The sequence below is a fragment of the Oryctolagus cuniculus genome, chromosome 2 (genome assembly GCF_051225735.1).
Source record: "Oryctolagus cuniculus isolate XC-2025 breed Fujian yellow rabbit chromosome 2, ASM5122573v1, whole genome shotgun sequence".
In the NCBI taxonomy this organism is placed as follows: domain Eukaryota; kingdom Metazoa; phylum Chordata; class Mammalia; order Lagomorpha; family Leporidae; genus Oryctolagus; species Oryctolagus cuniculus.
The window spans coordinates 193,835,741-193,852,155 of record NC_142868.1 but is presented as its reverse complement, the minus strand read 5'-3'; positions in this window follow the sequence as shown (position 1 = coordinate 193,852,155).

Here is a 16,415-nt window from a genome sequence, read left to right as displayed (position 1 = left end):
TTGTTTCCCCTATGTAAAATCATATCATCTAAAAACAGTGATAATTTGACTTCCTCTTTTCTCATTGATATCCCTTTGATTCCTTTTTCTTCCCTATCTACTCTGGCTAAAACTAACAAAACTATATTGAATAGAAATGGTGAGAGTGGACACCCTTGTCTGGTTCTATATCTTAGTGTAAATGCTTCCAGTTTTTCCCTGTTCAATATGGTGGTGGTTGTGGGATTGTCATATAGTGCCTTAATTGTGTTTAGGTATATTCCTTTTATACCCATTTAGCTTAAAGTTCTTATCATGAAAGGATGTTAAAGAAATTTCATGGACTGGATGACTTCACTGCTGAACTCTATCAAACTTTTAAAGAATCAATTTCAATTCTTCTTAAACTATTCCAAACAATTGAAATTTAAAGAATCCTCCTAAACTCCTTCTATGAAGCCAGCATCACCTTAATTTCAAAGCAAGAAAATATACAAAAATGAAAGTAAACTAAAGAGCAATATCCCTGATGGATATAGGTGCCAAATCCTTAACAAAATATGAGCTAATCAAATCCAGTAGTACATGGAAAACATCATCCAACATTACCAAGTAGGATTTTTGCCTAGAATGTAGGGATGATTCAACATACACAAATCAATTAACATGATACATCACACTAACAAATTGAAGCATAGAAAAAAATCATGATTATCTCAATAGATGCAGAGAAAACATTTGATAAAATATAGCATTTTCATTGTGAAAGCCTGCATTGATTTTATTAGATTTTTACTTAATATGTGTTGGTGAATATAAGATAGAGGTTGACAGAATAGCTATACATATGACAAAATGTTGTAATAGATAATATATGGAATTGCATGAATATTTCAGTTACACATAGGCAAGAGTCATAACTCACATTGGACAATGCCACAATTTTGATGCTCTCGCAGTATAATTCAGTAGAGATTCACACATAATTCCATGAGTATCAATACCATTGCAAGCTATTACTTTTGCATTTTTAATACCTTTGAATGAAATAAACATATTTATGAGGAAAATGCCAAAACCTCTAGGGAATTGAAAGCAGTATTTTACATACTTTAAATTGAACTCAAATTTACTGTAAAAACATTCTAAAACCCAGACTAATTACATAATAGCATGCTATTATTTCCACATAGATATTTGTTACGTAGGAAGCTTTACAGAGAATGGTATATATGGAGAAACCAAAGTGGGAGGAAATAATAATATAGGGATTTATTGGTAATAAAAAGTTAGAAATCCTTTCCAAACTCTTGACTTCTCTTTCTTAGAAATTCTGACACCTGAGATGGGGAATGAGATGAAAGTACCTAAAACTGGCCTAGGTACAAAACAACTTTTTCCCAGGCAAAGGTGAATATTCATCTTACACCTTTGCTAGGAAGTAACTTTAATGCCTTTCTGTACAATGATTTTTTATTCTTTCTCTTTGGATTTCTGTATATAATAACTGCTTTAAATTATGTTCCATAGTAAAGGGTAAGACACTTTCAGCATATTCAGTATACTCATAATTTACAACACATTGATATACTTTATATTTATATTTTGCTCTTAATGCCATATTCTCAACTTAGGATCTCTTGTTGTGTATGACAAAATTGAAATGACAGCATTAGAATTTGGATTGTATTAAGTGAACTATAAGTCCCTTAGGAATGGTATAATACATTCTTAAAAAATAATCCCTGTAGCATTGAACTACTTCAAAGCCCTTAAGAATTTCATTTTCTATATTTCAAATGATCTGATTCATGGCTTTTGTTTATATAGAAAGCTCAGAGGCACTGTATGTGCCATATTTAAAATAAGTACTTGTTTCAATCTTTTGTTAAAATAGCTTATGTAAGACCTGCATTGTGGCATAGCATGTTAAGCCTCCTCTTGGGATGTTGGCATTCCTGCACAGGCACTGGTTCATGTCCTGGGGTCCAATTTCAGTCCAGCTCCCTGGTTTATCCTGGGAACAGGAACTGTCTGCTACTGGTCTGGGAAAGAAGTACAAGACTGCCCAAATACTTGGGCCACTTACACCAATGTGGAGACCCAGAAGAAGCTCCTGGTTCCCAGTTTCAGCCTGGTTCATCTGTGCCCATTGTAGTCATTTGGGGGGGAACCAGAAGATGATTTTTTTCTTTCTCTCTCTCTTTCTCAACCACTCTCCTCCCTCTCTCTGTAACTCTGCCTTTCAATCAATAAAAAAATCTTTTAAAAACAGCTTTTGTTAATATCCTCATATTAAATACATTGAAATGTAAGACTTTTCTACTGCAAATATCAATCCTTGTATAACTATTTTGGGTAAGGGAGTATCAACACTTTTCTCCTTCATGTGCACGTACTTGTTAAACTTTCTCACTTTTAATATTTTCTAATTTATAATATTAAATTATATGTTTAGATAAAGTCAAAACAGGTGCTTACTAATTAAAATACATTCCTCAAATAATCATAAAATGGAATTATAATTTCATTAATCTCTAGTTAATTTCATATTTCAGAATCTGAACTCTAAAATTACATGTGATATAAAAGTTTTTCATAATATGAGTGGTTATATGTTTCTTATGTAATCAAAATGTATAAATATGTCTTTGAAATAACGTTTCTTCTCCAGTACTACTGTATTTTGGAACATTTAATGTCTTCTCATTTCTCATGTTGGATTCTAAATATCCAAAACAGCTTTCTTTGATTTTTTTGTACTTGCAATTATGATGTTCTTATAAAAATTGCCCCCTTGAAAAATAAATTGGTACAGTTAATAAAGTTAAGAATCAGTGTAAATACCTGTTCTCATCTTTCTCAGAAAATCTGGAGGCTTTTCATGAAGTATTCATGGATAAAACCATTGACCTTTTCAAAATTGAGAGTAATATTGAATTAAGAGATTCATTTTACTATAATTACATCAAACTTTAATCTTCCACATTAATTCACTCAGACCAAAGGTTTTATATTAGAAGACACTGTAAAATTGTCTGGACCATTAGGTTGTCACTTAAGGGGCACTGTTCCTAGCATAGGATTAACACAAATTTTTTTAAAAATCAACATTTTATTTTTCTTATGGACTAAGATAACAAATATTTTCTGCTGAATGTACAATATGGAAATGTGCTTTAATAAAATATTAGTTTGGGAAGTTAAATTAATAGATTGGGAAGTTGGTGTAGAGTCTTAATACATGCTGAATGAAAGATGTTCTGACAGACATGACACTGGGTGAAGTCCAAGAAGGAAAAGACAATGACTTTGTTCAAGTGGAAATTACAGCCATTCATAGGAATGTTTTAATGTAGATTCCCACCCCAGAATTGAGGGGCAACTGGCAAGCCATCTGATATCCTTCTGGCCTATGACTCCACTGGGAGAAAAAGTGAAAAGGGTTTATGAATTCATCTTTTTAGTTCTGAAATCAATCAGAGTAAAACTCAAATAAAGTTTTAACTTCAGAAATAGTAAAAGTAGCATGTTGAGGCATCTTGAGAAAGCACAGCAATAGTCATAAGGACATAAGCAAATGGAATTAGCAAATTTCTTCTTTAAAAATAAAAATCCCCCTATCAATTTTAGTTCATTGCACAATTAATATATAGAGTTTAAAATTTTTAAGTTGTTCTCATCTTCTTGGATTAAAGAGCAAATCTGGGGTTAGGGAAGAGGGCGTGGTGCCACTAAGAGGAAGAATGGAAGAAGATGAGGGGAGAAGAGGGAGGAAACAAGCATTGGGTACAGAAATGAAGTAGGAGAGGGAGTGAGTCATGGAACCTAGGCCACAACAGGGGGCAGACGTCAAATTATAGAACATGATATGCTGGACATAGTCATATAAATCCATTAGTTGCCATCTTTAGAAGGTGACAAGTATATCTCTCAGGTTCACCTGCAATCATCTAGCTGGGAGGGCTCCCGGGATTTTCTGGGGAGATGAAGTGAGAAAGGTCAAGAGCTCAGATCAATTGGCTCTAAGACAGTTTCTGCAGGACTATCATTGACTAAGTAGTTTGGGTACTTCAGAACGCCAGCAGGAATGGGGACAATGGGAGAAATCTCTTTCAAATTAATTAATGCCAACCACTGTCAATCAGTCAATCAATTTTTTTCTTTTTAAATTGAACTTTACTTATTTTATAAACAAAGAGACAAAGAAAGGAAGAGAGGCAGACCAAGACAAAAGACAGGAAAAGACAAGCTGTTCCATCGGCTTTTTGGTCCTCCAAATGCCCACAGCAATCTGGACTGGTGTCGGCTCAACCCATTAGTCAGGAACCCAGTGTGGATAGCTCGTATAGGAAGCAGTGTCCAAATTACATAAGCAGTCACTGTTGCCTCCCAGAAGGAACATTCCTCAAGGCAATTTATGGCAAACCCATGATCAACATCTTATTGGATGGGGAAAAGTTGGAATCATTCCTACTAATATCCAGAAAAAGACAAAGATGTCCACTCTCAACATTGCTATTCAATATAATCCTGGAAGTTTTAACCAGAGCCATTAGGCAAATAAATAAATAAATCAAATTATCACTATTTTTGATGACACGATCCTATACATAGAGGATCCAAAAGAATCCACAGGGAGGCTATTGGAACACATAAAACAGTTTACTAAAGTGACAGGATATAAAATTAACAAACAAAAATCAATAGCCTTTGTATACACAGACAATGGTGCAGCTGAGAAAGGACTTCTAAGATTAATCCCTTTCAGAATAGCTACAAAACGTATTAAATATCTTGGAATAAATTTAACCAGGAATGTAAAAAAGCTCTATGATTAAGATCACAAAACAATAAAGAAAGAAATAGAAGAACACATAAAAAATAGGAAAATCTTCTATGCTCATGGATTGAATCAATATCATCAAAATGTCCATACTACCAAAAACAAGTACAGATTAATTGTGATCCCAATAAAAATACCAAGGATAGTCTTCTCAGATCCAGAAAAAAATGATGCTAAAATTCATATGGAAACCCAAGAGACAACAGATAGTTAAAGCAATTTTACACAACAAAAACAAAGCAGAAGGCATCACAATACCAGATTGCAAGACATACTACAGGGCAGTTATGGTCAAAACAGCCACAGGGCCAGAGCAGGTAAAGCCACAGTCTGCAGTGCTGGCATCCCATATGGGTGCCAATTTGAGACCTGGCTGCTCCACTTCCAATCGAGCTCTCTGCCATGGCCTGGGAAAGCAATGGAAGATGGCCCAGGTCCTTGTGCCCCTGTGCCCGCATGGGAAGACCTGGAAGAAGGTCCTGGCTCCTGGCTCCTGGCTTTGGATCGGCGCGACTCCAGCCATTGTGACCAATTGGAGAGTAAACCTGCTGATGGAAGACCTCTCTCTCTCTCTCTCTCTGCCTCTCCTCTCTCTGTGTAACTCTCTCTTTCAAATAAATAAATAAATCTTTAAAAAACAGCTGAATACTGGCACAAAAATATACATTTAGACTAATGGAACAGAATAGAAACCCCAGAAATCAATCTACGGCTCTACAACCAGGTAATCTTTGACAAAGCAGTTAACTCAATTGTGGGAGGATTGACAGGCTCTTCTGTGCACGTATTGTGTATGCATGTATATGCTTCAACACAGTGGGGGGAGTACTATTTTCATTTTGTCGAATATGAAAACTGAGTTGAAGTCATATGCGGTTGAGCCCTTCGTGGGTTTACCACCCTTGTGAGCAGATGTGGCCCTAGAGGAATGAAAAGACACCCCACTCATTATGGCTCCTATACCTAGTCAGCTGCAGAGCCAAGCACCAGGTTCTGCACCAGTGGCTCACGACAGAGCTGGGGCACCTCTCAAACCACCCCTGCCAGGCTTCCTAGAAATTGCTTCTTTTTGTCTCATAATTGCTTATGTGGTATCTTGAATCATCTGCTTTAGAACACAAAGAAAGTAAAGGGGTGCAACATGCTTCCAAATTGGAATGTCTCACCTAGAAAGAATGTTCTCAGAGGAAAATGGGCTTGGCACTGACTTTCTGTTGCACAATTGGCTGCCTCAGGCGGAGAGGCAGGGCAGCAAGTGGTGACACAGAGGGTGTGTAAATAGGCCAGCTGTCAGCCCCTGTGGGTTTCAAGTTCCTGAAAAGCCATGTAATTATTTAGGAACCATAGATAAATAAGGAGCACAGGAAACTGCAGGCAAAATGAAAATTTCAGCTTCTTAAATTTAAATGCTTTTTGATCTTTTTCACTCTCCCCACTCCTCTCTGTTCCTCCTATCTCCTACCATACTATACTCCCTGTCTCACCCCTTCCACCTCCAGATAGTACATCCAGATCTGATTCAGAAACTGTTTTATATTTTTCTTTTTTGAAATTTTCTCAGCAACATCACTCAGATTTCTTCTTTATCTACAAGAAACATTTTTTAAATCAAAGAAAGTTTCCTTCTAAGAATAAGCATAATCATTTTTATTGAAATGATAGTTTATTGCCCTGCAAGTATATATGATGCATCACAAGTAATACTGAATTTCAGAGTAACTAAACAGTCAGAATCTATAGTCAAATACATGGACTTCAATATCCACACGCTTTGTAACTTTGCAAGTTGCCTGACCTCTTCAAGGTTGACCCTCTGTTTTTATTTTCTCTTGCATTATTTTTTCAAGGCTTGTTTCTTTAGTGTGTAATACGACACTTAGTACTAACTAGGTCTTATTTATCATTCTAGAAAGGCTAATATATTAGAGAAGGAAAGTCAGTTACTAGGTTAGCTGAAATAAAATTAACAAAAATGGTGAATTAAAAGTGTTTAAATCAAAATAACTGTGAAGGATTACACAAAATATTGTTGTGACAACATGAAATGTTTTTATCTCATGGTGAAAATAGTGAGTTGAGGCACAGGAGACTTATCATATGATCAAATGGAGAGAAGATTCGCCTTTACTTGAAATTCTTTCATTCAACTCCTAATTGCCTGGCAATGGGCACCAACCTCTATTCTAGTAGTATCATAAAGAGGGAAAAACCTACATTTTAGTATTATTTTAATACTTTATATTAATATTTATATTATAAGCATATTATAAATAATATAATATGTATATGTAATAGTTTAGTATTAGCAGCTAATACTAAGGAAAGCCCTTTCTGTTTTGATATCTAAGAAGATACTTCAGCATAATTCTTATTACAGAGAAAATATTAGGTATACATGAAATACTTTGAATTATGTACAAAGGCTAAATCCAGCCTGGGTTCCAGAGATTGGTCATGGTAAGTGTGATTGGGATGGCTCTGTGGGCAAGCCGCAAGCTGGCATCTATGGATGTAGGATCCTATCCTCTCAGTGACTTGGAGACAAAGGCTCCATCCTTCTTGATGACTACATTTCAAAGGAATGACCTTCAGGTCCTTGAAAAAGAGGCTTCTGATTTGTAGAGCATGTAGATATATCTCAAAGGGACAGAAGAAGGAGTCATACTGGCAAGTCCTTTCCAGCAGATGCTCAAAGAAACGTTGACAGGGCCTAGGGTCAGGAGTTGGCTGGGTTAAATAATAAATTCTTTGGCAACCTTGGGTTTTCTCAGGAAGGCAATTTAAAGGGCGCTAAGATCATCAAAGGGCCCCAGTGATAAGCTGGTGACAATAATTAGTCTGTTGTGTGTATAGTTCTTATAGGCCAAGGTTGTGGCAGCTAGCTCACAGGGCTCACAGGAGCCTGGCTGGAGTCTCATTGAGGAGTCTTTGCTACCTAGTACCTGATAAACAGAAAATGCTAAATATCATCATTGTTATCTAATTGAATGCCATCAGTAATCCCACGCATTAGTTATTAAGCTTTCACATAAGACTGCTGAATATGAATGGATTCCCAAAGGTCACAAACCTAACCATCTTCTCCCTATGAGCTTCTCTCCAGTTCCTTCTTTTGCCCATCACACTCACAACACATCTAGGATCACAGGAAAAATCTAAAGAAAACTAACTAGCTAAAGCTCAGAGTGGGCAAGCCAACACACTTGTCACATATCGTTTAGATTCTTAAAATACTTTCCAAACTGGCCTTCCTGCTATCAGAATTGTGACTTCCAGGCCTTCAAAGGAAGTACCATGTATGTTTTCTGATGAAAAGTTTGATTTTAGGTTCACTTATGCAAAGACCCATACCAATATACACATATACAGGCAGAGATACAAAAATCCACACAGACACATAGACACAAATAACCCACTCCTTAGCTTGTGATGAAATCAAGCCCTTATCCCCAGTGCCTTTGATGTATACTTTATCAGGTCCTAGTCTCTCTATCTTAACTTGTAGTCCCTTGTTTTCTACATTGATGATTATAAATCTATTCTTTATTAGAGATTAAGGCAGGAAACTAAAGGAGCAGTGCAATTGTCATTCTGGTTCTACAAGACTCAAAATTCAATGATCACCACTATAGTTAACATCCTAATGTTAAGGTCTATTTTTTTTTAACTTTTATTTAATGAATATAAATTTCCAAATTACAACTTATGGATTACAATGGCTTCCCCCCCATACCGTCCCTCCCACCCACAACCCTCCCCTTTCCCACTCCCTCTCCCCTTCCATTCACATCAAGATTCATTTTCGATTATCTTAATATACAGAAGATCAGCTTAGTATACATTAAGTAAGGATTTCAACAGTTTGCTCCCACACAGAAACATAAAGTGAAAAATAATAGATGATTTTTTTAAATGATGATGAAATCAGATCAGACCTATTGTCATGTTTAATCCCAGTGAGAGTCAAGTTGGGAATTGATAATTTCTTTTTTCTTTTTTTTTTTTTTTTACAGAAGATCAGTTTAGTATACATTAAGTAAAGATTTCAACAGTTTGCACCCCCATAGAAACACAAAGTGAAATTTTGAGATGTTTCACAGAAATCCCCAGCCACAACCAAAGTAATAACCAATCTGCTCATGAACCCCAGACTGATTACCCATGATGCTATAACAAAACAACCTATTGTTTTCCTGTCATGGAGAAGTCAAAAGGGGGCCAAGAGCCTTGTGGTACAAGCAGAGAACTGCACATGAACTGATCAATCTCAACTTTCATGTGTTATATTCACCACCGTTAGTTCCAAGAATTCAGCAGCTGTTGCCTAAATCCTTGCTGTATACATAGTAAAATAAACACCTGTTTACCTTAACCACCCTGGTTCAGTGATTGACTTACTATATTTTGAACGAGTACATTGCATTTCATTTGGGGTTCTACAATAGCGACAAACTCCTTTTCATGGTCCAGTATCTACTTTAATTTTTCCCTTACTCTGTTCTTTTTTATTTTCTTTCACAATTTTATTACTACTCTTGGAATAGGATTTGCCTGCAATATCTTTCCTTGGCCACCCATCTCCACACTTCAATCACATATGCTCTCTCATTCTTTAAGACTCTTCATAGAAAGAACTTACTTCATCAAGTCTCCCTTTATTTCCAGATTTTGTATTCTCCAGATCTGTCTTTTAAATGCATTTTGGAAGAATTTAGTTTTTGTATTTCATAAATAATACATAGATGTATGTGGTTAAGTATCTATTTCTTTCAATAATATCGGAGTTCTAGAAAGGCAAAGATTTCTTTATCCTTTACTTTCTCTTATTAGCAAGGCATCAGACACGGTCAACCCCAGTATATACAAAACAAATGAAAGGATAAATGAAAAAAGAATGCATAAGAACAGAAAATTTCATGAAAATTCATTAAGTGCTTACTTAGTTTGAATCTATGAATTAGACACTGCAGCTACAAATACTTGGGGAAGGTGATTGAAGTATTTATATAAGGATTTGAATGCTATTTTTTCTGTTAATTTAAAAGAACTTGTTCCCAACTGAACTTGAACCTGGGTCTATTTGTGCTCTATTATTAATTACTCTATTTTCTCTAAGGATTGTCATCTAGGATTTTCTAGATGGCAAAGTATAAAAATCACAGAATGGAAAACAATTTGATTAGGTGAGAAAATCCTTGCAAGCTTCACATCCCAAGCTCATTATTTATTAACTTGTGGAGGCTGTAACCTTCTCTCCAAAGAACTGCTAACTCTTTTAGAGGCCTTAAATCCACTGTTGAAAATTAGCCTATATACCAGGCAATGAGACCAGCAGGAATCAATTCTGCTTGAGACAAACCTGGGTCTAGTCACATAAAATACACAAAAGAAAGGAACAGGGCAGATGGCAATGGCACCTTCCCTGGCCTATCACCACACTGCAGGGTGCCGCTGAGACTGACCACCCTCGGGAATGGTCCAATTTTGCTTTCTTTTAAATGAAATATATCTGTAAATTGAAGCTGCCCTATCCCAAAGTTAATCAGCATAAGGAATTTAAACGTCAAGTCAGTAAATATTCATTTTCTGAGCCTAGATGACTTGCTAAGGTCTGGACCCAGTGATCTCTCAAGTAAGCTTCTAATTCTTAAAGGAATGGTGTGGTTTGTGACCATGGGATTCTACAAGATGCTTGAAATCACCAAGAATTATACCTAAAGAGTTTTGATTGACATTTTGAAATTGCTGGTGTGGTGTGGACAGCATTACAATTATATTTAAAAAATACTGGTTTAGACACTAATGGTATGACCTTGAATAGTTATTTTAGCGATAAATATCATGATATGTAAGAACACTTCATTCTTTCAAAGAGTGTAATTGAAATGGCATTATTCTTATATGAAAAGAAAACAACTAGAAAACATAAGTACAGTAGAGCCAGAAATTCATGTGGCAAAATGTTTGCATCCATTGGTGCTGAACTGTGTGTTCTCACTGTCAGGATTAGAAAACATTCTTATACCCATCCCCTCTTATAATAAAAACAGGATATCATGAATAAACTTCATTCTCCAAAACAAACCATATAAACATTGCTATATCTCTTAAGTACAGTTAAATAATTTCAGTATGTTATGAATTAGAAATATGATGTCTAGTTTGTCAGAAAGGAAATGTGTGAAGAAAAAATTTCTGCTGAATATTGTGAGTTTTTCTTCCTGCTAATTTTAGAGGTGTTAGCAAGCTCAAAACCTGCCTTCATTCCAGATGCAGTATTTGCCAGTGTTTGAATCAGATGGCACAAATAGAAGTAATGTGTTTGTACCATTAACACTTTTTGAAATGATTTTTACTAAAAATATTCTGTGTAAGACTTAAATTAACACCTGGAGTTCTCAGTTTATAAATGAGATATGAATGGAAAATATATTTTGATATATTTATTGCAGACTTATATGACAAGCAGATGTTCAAATGGTGAGAAAGGTTGCATAAGACAATATTCTAGCTGAGCAGCTTGTCTGAAAGGGAAGTAGACCGGGAAGACAGTGAGTGGCAGAAGTGATCCTTTATCACCGGTGGTCTTGTGTAAAATGTATAATGACTCAGTCAATGAGTGGGCCAGATCACACTAAATTTGACATTCTTTTCATGTCTTATGTGGTTGAATCTGAGACTATACAGTAAGTTACACAGTATTTAGGATGTTATACCCTACATTATAGGTAGGTTGCGAACCTGGGGGATTTGGACCACAGGGGCAGTGTGTAGGAAAATGAGATTAAGCCACTTGGAAGGTCTTGAAGCATCAGCAGCTTTATAACTGTAGAGTCAATCCACATGCATTCCAAGGCATACCCAAATAGCAGGGCTCCCTGTGAGTTCCACCTATCCTCCTGTTATCAAGATACCACACAGACCTACAAAGCTACAGAAACAAAGATGCCTGATTGGCAATGCGGAGAGCTACTGAGATGGAGAAAACATGGATGCTCCCAAGGGGAGACGTGTTTGATATCTTCCTTCTTCATCCTTAGGAACCTTGAATCTTCCCCAGCTTATAATACTGTACTGCTTATGTGTTCAACTGGCTTTCTTCTTTGGTATACATTATATGATCATCTGGCAGAAAGGAAGCATTTAATTTCAGGTTTGGCACAGGCCAAGAAAAAAGAAAATTGGGTAATAGTAAGGAGAAGGAGTTTGTGGGGAAATGAAAAATGCCAAGGAGGCAAGAAGAAACCTAGGGGAAAAATACTTCAGCTTTGATAACATAGCTCCCATTTAAGTTCCCCCAAATGCAATCCCTTTCTGCTGATCACATTAGAAATATCCCCAAACAACATCTGTGTAAGCAGATATTTAAAAACACTTTGTATGTAAAATGACCAGATCTAGCTATGGATCAATGCTACATTGTAGATATTGTAAGGAAGGTAAGAATTATCTTCTTTATAATGAAATGAAAAAAAGAGATTCATAGGGTCTAACACTGTGTTATAAATTCAATGTTACTGGATTCTGCTTGGTTTTCAAGATGGTGTTCTGCCTCACTACTTTTAGGATATCTCACATCACACTCCCAGATGGCTTTTCTAATATTGCTTTAATTATGTTCTGTATATGCCCTCTCTCCATGTAGATAATGAACTCCCAGATTATGTTTCCAAACACCTAACCAAAATGTTATAAAAAAAAGTGCTTAATTATGATTCTTTGATTGTTGGGCTAGACAGTGAAACATGATACAGAACTATGGGGAAAAGGTAGACAGTATAAATATGTTCTGATTCAAATGCTTAATGGGAATTTGGAAAGCCAGACTCAGAGCAAGTGAGCCTGTTCATCTTGTTAACATCTGTATGTATCTGTTAAGGTAAAATGTATTCAATCACTGCCTGATACTTTCACAGTTGTCTATAGTGTTTTTCCCTTTAAAAATATTTTCTACTTGGCTTTCACTGTGTTCTTTCCAAAATCATTTTGTAACATTCCTTTGCTTACATTTTCTCCAATGTTTCCCTAGTGGTTAAAGGATAGTTAAGTTCTTTATCTTCCATAGAGCTTGCAGTCCTCAACATGTGCAATCCAGTCTTCTTCCTACCCCTAAGATGTTTTTCTTTATTTAGCAAGCATTTCCTTTCTTTCAAATTAAAACCCAGGTATCTTTCCTTTCCAAAGCCATCTAGACAAATTGTATCATTTTCCCCTAGAGTGCATGTAGCACTTGCTATGTACCTTTATCATTCATATTTCCCCCTAGATTAACACTGTGGTTAGCACCATCATCATCTATGCTCAGTAAATACATGTGGAAGCAGTGAATGAACTGACAAATTAATAAGTCACCAAGAAGTTCTCTTCCCCTATGTCTCATTTTCATTTTGCATGGAATAGTATCATTGTCAACACTGTGCTCTAAGGCCCTATTGAGGACTAGCATTCTGAGTTTATACATTATTAATGTAACAGCATGGTGGTATAGTATAACCAATTGTACCCAGAACATGCTACAAAAAATACGTTTACCAAGTATGAATACTTTTGAGAATCACACTCTTTACTACAGGTCTCACCAACATATGCATTGTCACATAAAAGTATAGATAATGCCCACAATAACACAAACTCATTAATTTCTAAATCCTCTTAAGGATGCATTACTCACATCCACATCCAAAAATAAGACACAAATTTCGTGTATTAAAGTAATGCAAAATCAGTTATACTGCCTTTGAGCTTCAGATAGGAAAGCAAAGGAAGTTGACAGATTATAAGCCTTATATGAGCCAATGTTAACTCAGATACAGTCCCTCCCATTAGTAATTATGCAATGTTATGAGGTAAACATGACTGACCATCATAAAGAAAAGAAGAAATAAATGGTGGGAAGAGACTAAGAGATCATTCAAGGTGTCCCAGCTAGTAATAGAAGACACTGGGATTAGATATTCTTAATTTTAGATTAATTTTAGATTATGATAAAGATGTTATTTTTTCCAATTTTAAGTTTCATATGGCATTTCATATTTTAGAAAAGTTTTCAATGGAACAGTGAGATGGCATTGGTACATGCCACCTCGATGGGATTGAATTGGAATCCCCTGGTATGCTTCCAACTCCACCACTTGGGGCAAGTCAGCCTGAGCATGTCCCAAATTATACATCTCTTCCCTCTCCCATTCCCACCACCATGTTCAACAGGGATCACATTTCAGTTAATTTTCAACACTTAAGAATAACTGTGCATCAATTACAGATCTAAACCAGTCATATTAAGTAGAACAGATAAAAAAAACTACTAAGAGGGATAATGTATTTAGTTGTTCATTAACAGTCAGGGCTATGCTGATCAAGCCACCATTTCCCATAGTGTCCACCTCACTCCAACAGGTTTCCCTCTTGGTGTTCAGTCAGTCGTCACCGATCAGGGAGAACATATGTTATTTGTCCCTTTGGGACTGGCTTATTTCACTCAGCATGATGTGTTCCAGATTCCTCCATTTTGTTGCAAATGACTGGATTTCGTTGTTTCTTACTGCGGTATAGTATTCTAAAGAGTACATATCCCATAATTTCTTTATCCAGTCTATCGTTGATGGGCATTTAGGTTGGTTCCAGGTCTTAGCTATTGTGAATTGAGCTGCAATAAACATTAGGGTGCAGACCTCTTTTTTGTTTGCCAATTTAAATTCCTTTGGGTAAATTCCAAGGAGTGGGATGGCTGGGTCGAAGGGTAGGGTTATCTTCAGGTTTCTGAGGAATCTCCAGACTGACTTCCATAGTGGCTTGACCAGTTTGCATTCCCACCAACAGTGGGTTAGTGTCCCTTTTTCCCCACATCCTCGCCAGCATCTGTTGTTGGTAGATTTCTGCATGTGAGCCATTCTAACCGGGGTGAGGTGAAACCTCATTGTGGTTTTGATTTGCATTTCCCTGATTGCTAATGACCTTGAACATTTTTTCATGTGCCTGTTGGCCATTTGGATTTCCTCTTTTGAAAAATGTCTATTGAGGTCCTTGGCCCATCTCTTAAGTGGGTTGTTGGTTTTGCTTTTGTGGAGTTTCTTGATCTCATTGTAGATTCTGGTTATTAACCCTTTGTCTTGCAATTTATAGTAATTTAATCACAATTGGCATGCTTATGAAACTAAATCCAAAATACTATATTTAGGAGATCCACATTGGCATAGGTTTTTTAAAGAAAGGCCAAACCCCATTAGATGCAAGAATATTTTTTAAAACTGTAGAATTAACATTTTGTTAAAAACTACGAGATTTTAACAACATGAAACATCATCATAATATGATTCAGATATTAAAAACAGTAGTATTACATAACAAATTTTGATAAGATTAATGCAAATTATAAACCCAGCACTTAAACCAATTACCTAGTGGGGATTATCTAGAATGCAGTAATTTTTCTGTGTAAATATATATATATATATATTTAAGATTCATTTGAAAGTCAGAGTTATACAGAGAGAGAAGGGGTGGGGGGTCTTCCAACCGCTGGTTCACTCTCCAAATGGCCACAACAGCCTGAGCCATGCTGATCTGAAGCCAGGAGTCAGGAGCTTCCTCCGGGTCTCCCACATGGGTGCAGGGGCCTAAGGACTTGGACCATCTGCTGTTTTCCCAGGCCATAGCTGAGAGTTGTATCAGAAGTGGAGCAGCTGGGACTTGAACCAGTGCCAAATGGGATGCCGGCACTGCAGGCGACAGCTTCACCCAACACACCACAGTGCTGGCCCCATAAATATAGTTTTAATTAAACACACTAGAAAAGGCGAAGTTGTAATTAGAAATTAATGATGTGGATGATATAAAATATTTTATTATATTTGCATTTTGCCTTGAGGATCTATAGCACCGAAATTGTGATTGAGAGGCTGCCACTTGGTGCAGTCGCTAAGCCACCTGGAAAGCCTATATCCCATATTGAATTGCCAGGGTTTGAGTCTGGGCTCTGCTTCTGATTCCAGCTTCCTGCTAATACTCACCCTGGGAGAAAGCAGATGATGGCTCAAGTAGTAAGGAATCTACCACTCAAATAAGAGACTACGTTTAGCTCCTTGCTCCTTGGTTCAGCCTACCTATGCTTTGATATTGTAGACATTTGGGGAGTTAATCTGCATATGGGAGATCTCACTATGTCTATCTCTGTCTCACTCTGCCCTCTTCTCAAATAAATAAAATGTAAATAAATATGTATTGTAAAACCCCATTTGTAAGTAACTTATAAATAAATACAATGTTAAAAATGACAAGAAATAATACATTGATAGAATAAGATTGTAGTTAAGCCTGACTAGGTTTACTTCATTTTGGACCAGAAAATTGTCTCCTGGATCCTGGTTTCCTTATTAGCCAAACGTCTCTCCTGCTGTGTCAGCCAGGGAACAGCTTTTGCCTTAACCCTACTGTGTACACATGGGAGATGCAGCCCTTCAATAGTAGCTTCAGGGCAGCAAACATGAAAGGATGGAGCATCACTGGCTTATTTTCTGTTGATCTTTAATCCCTTGTCAGTGCAATTGGCAAAGAAAATTGCAGAAGAAAGTTTGATGGGCCATCAGCCCCC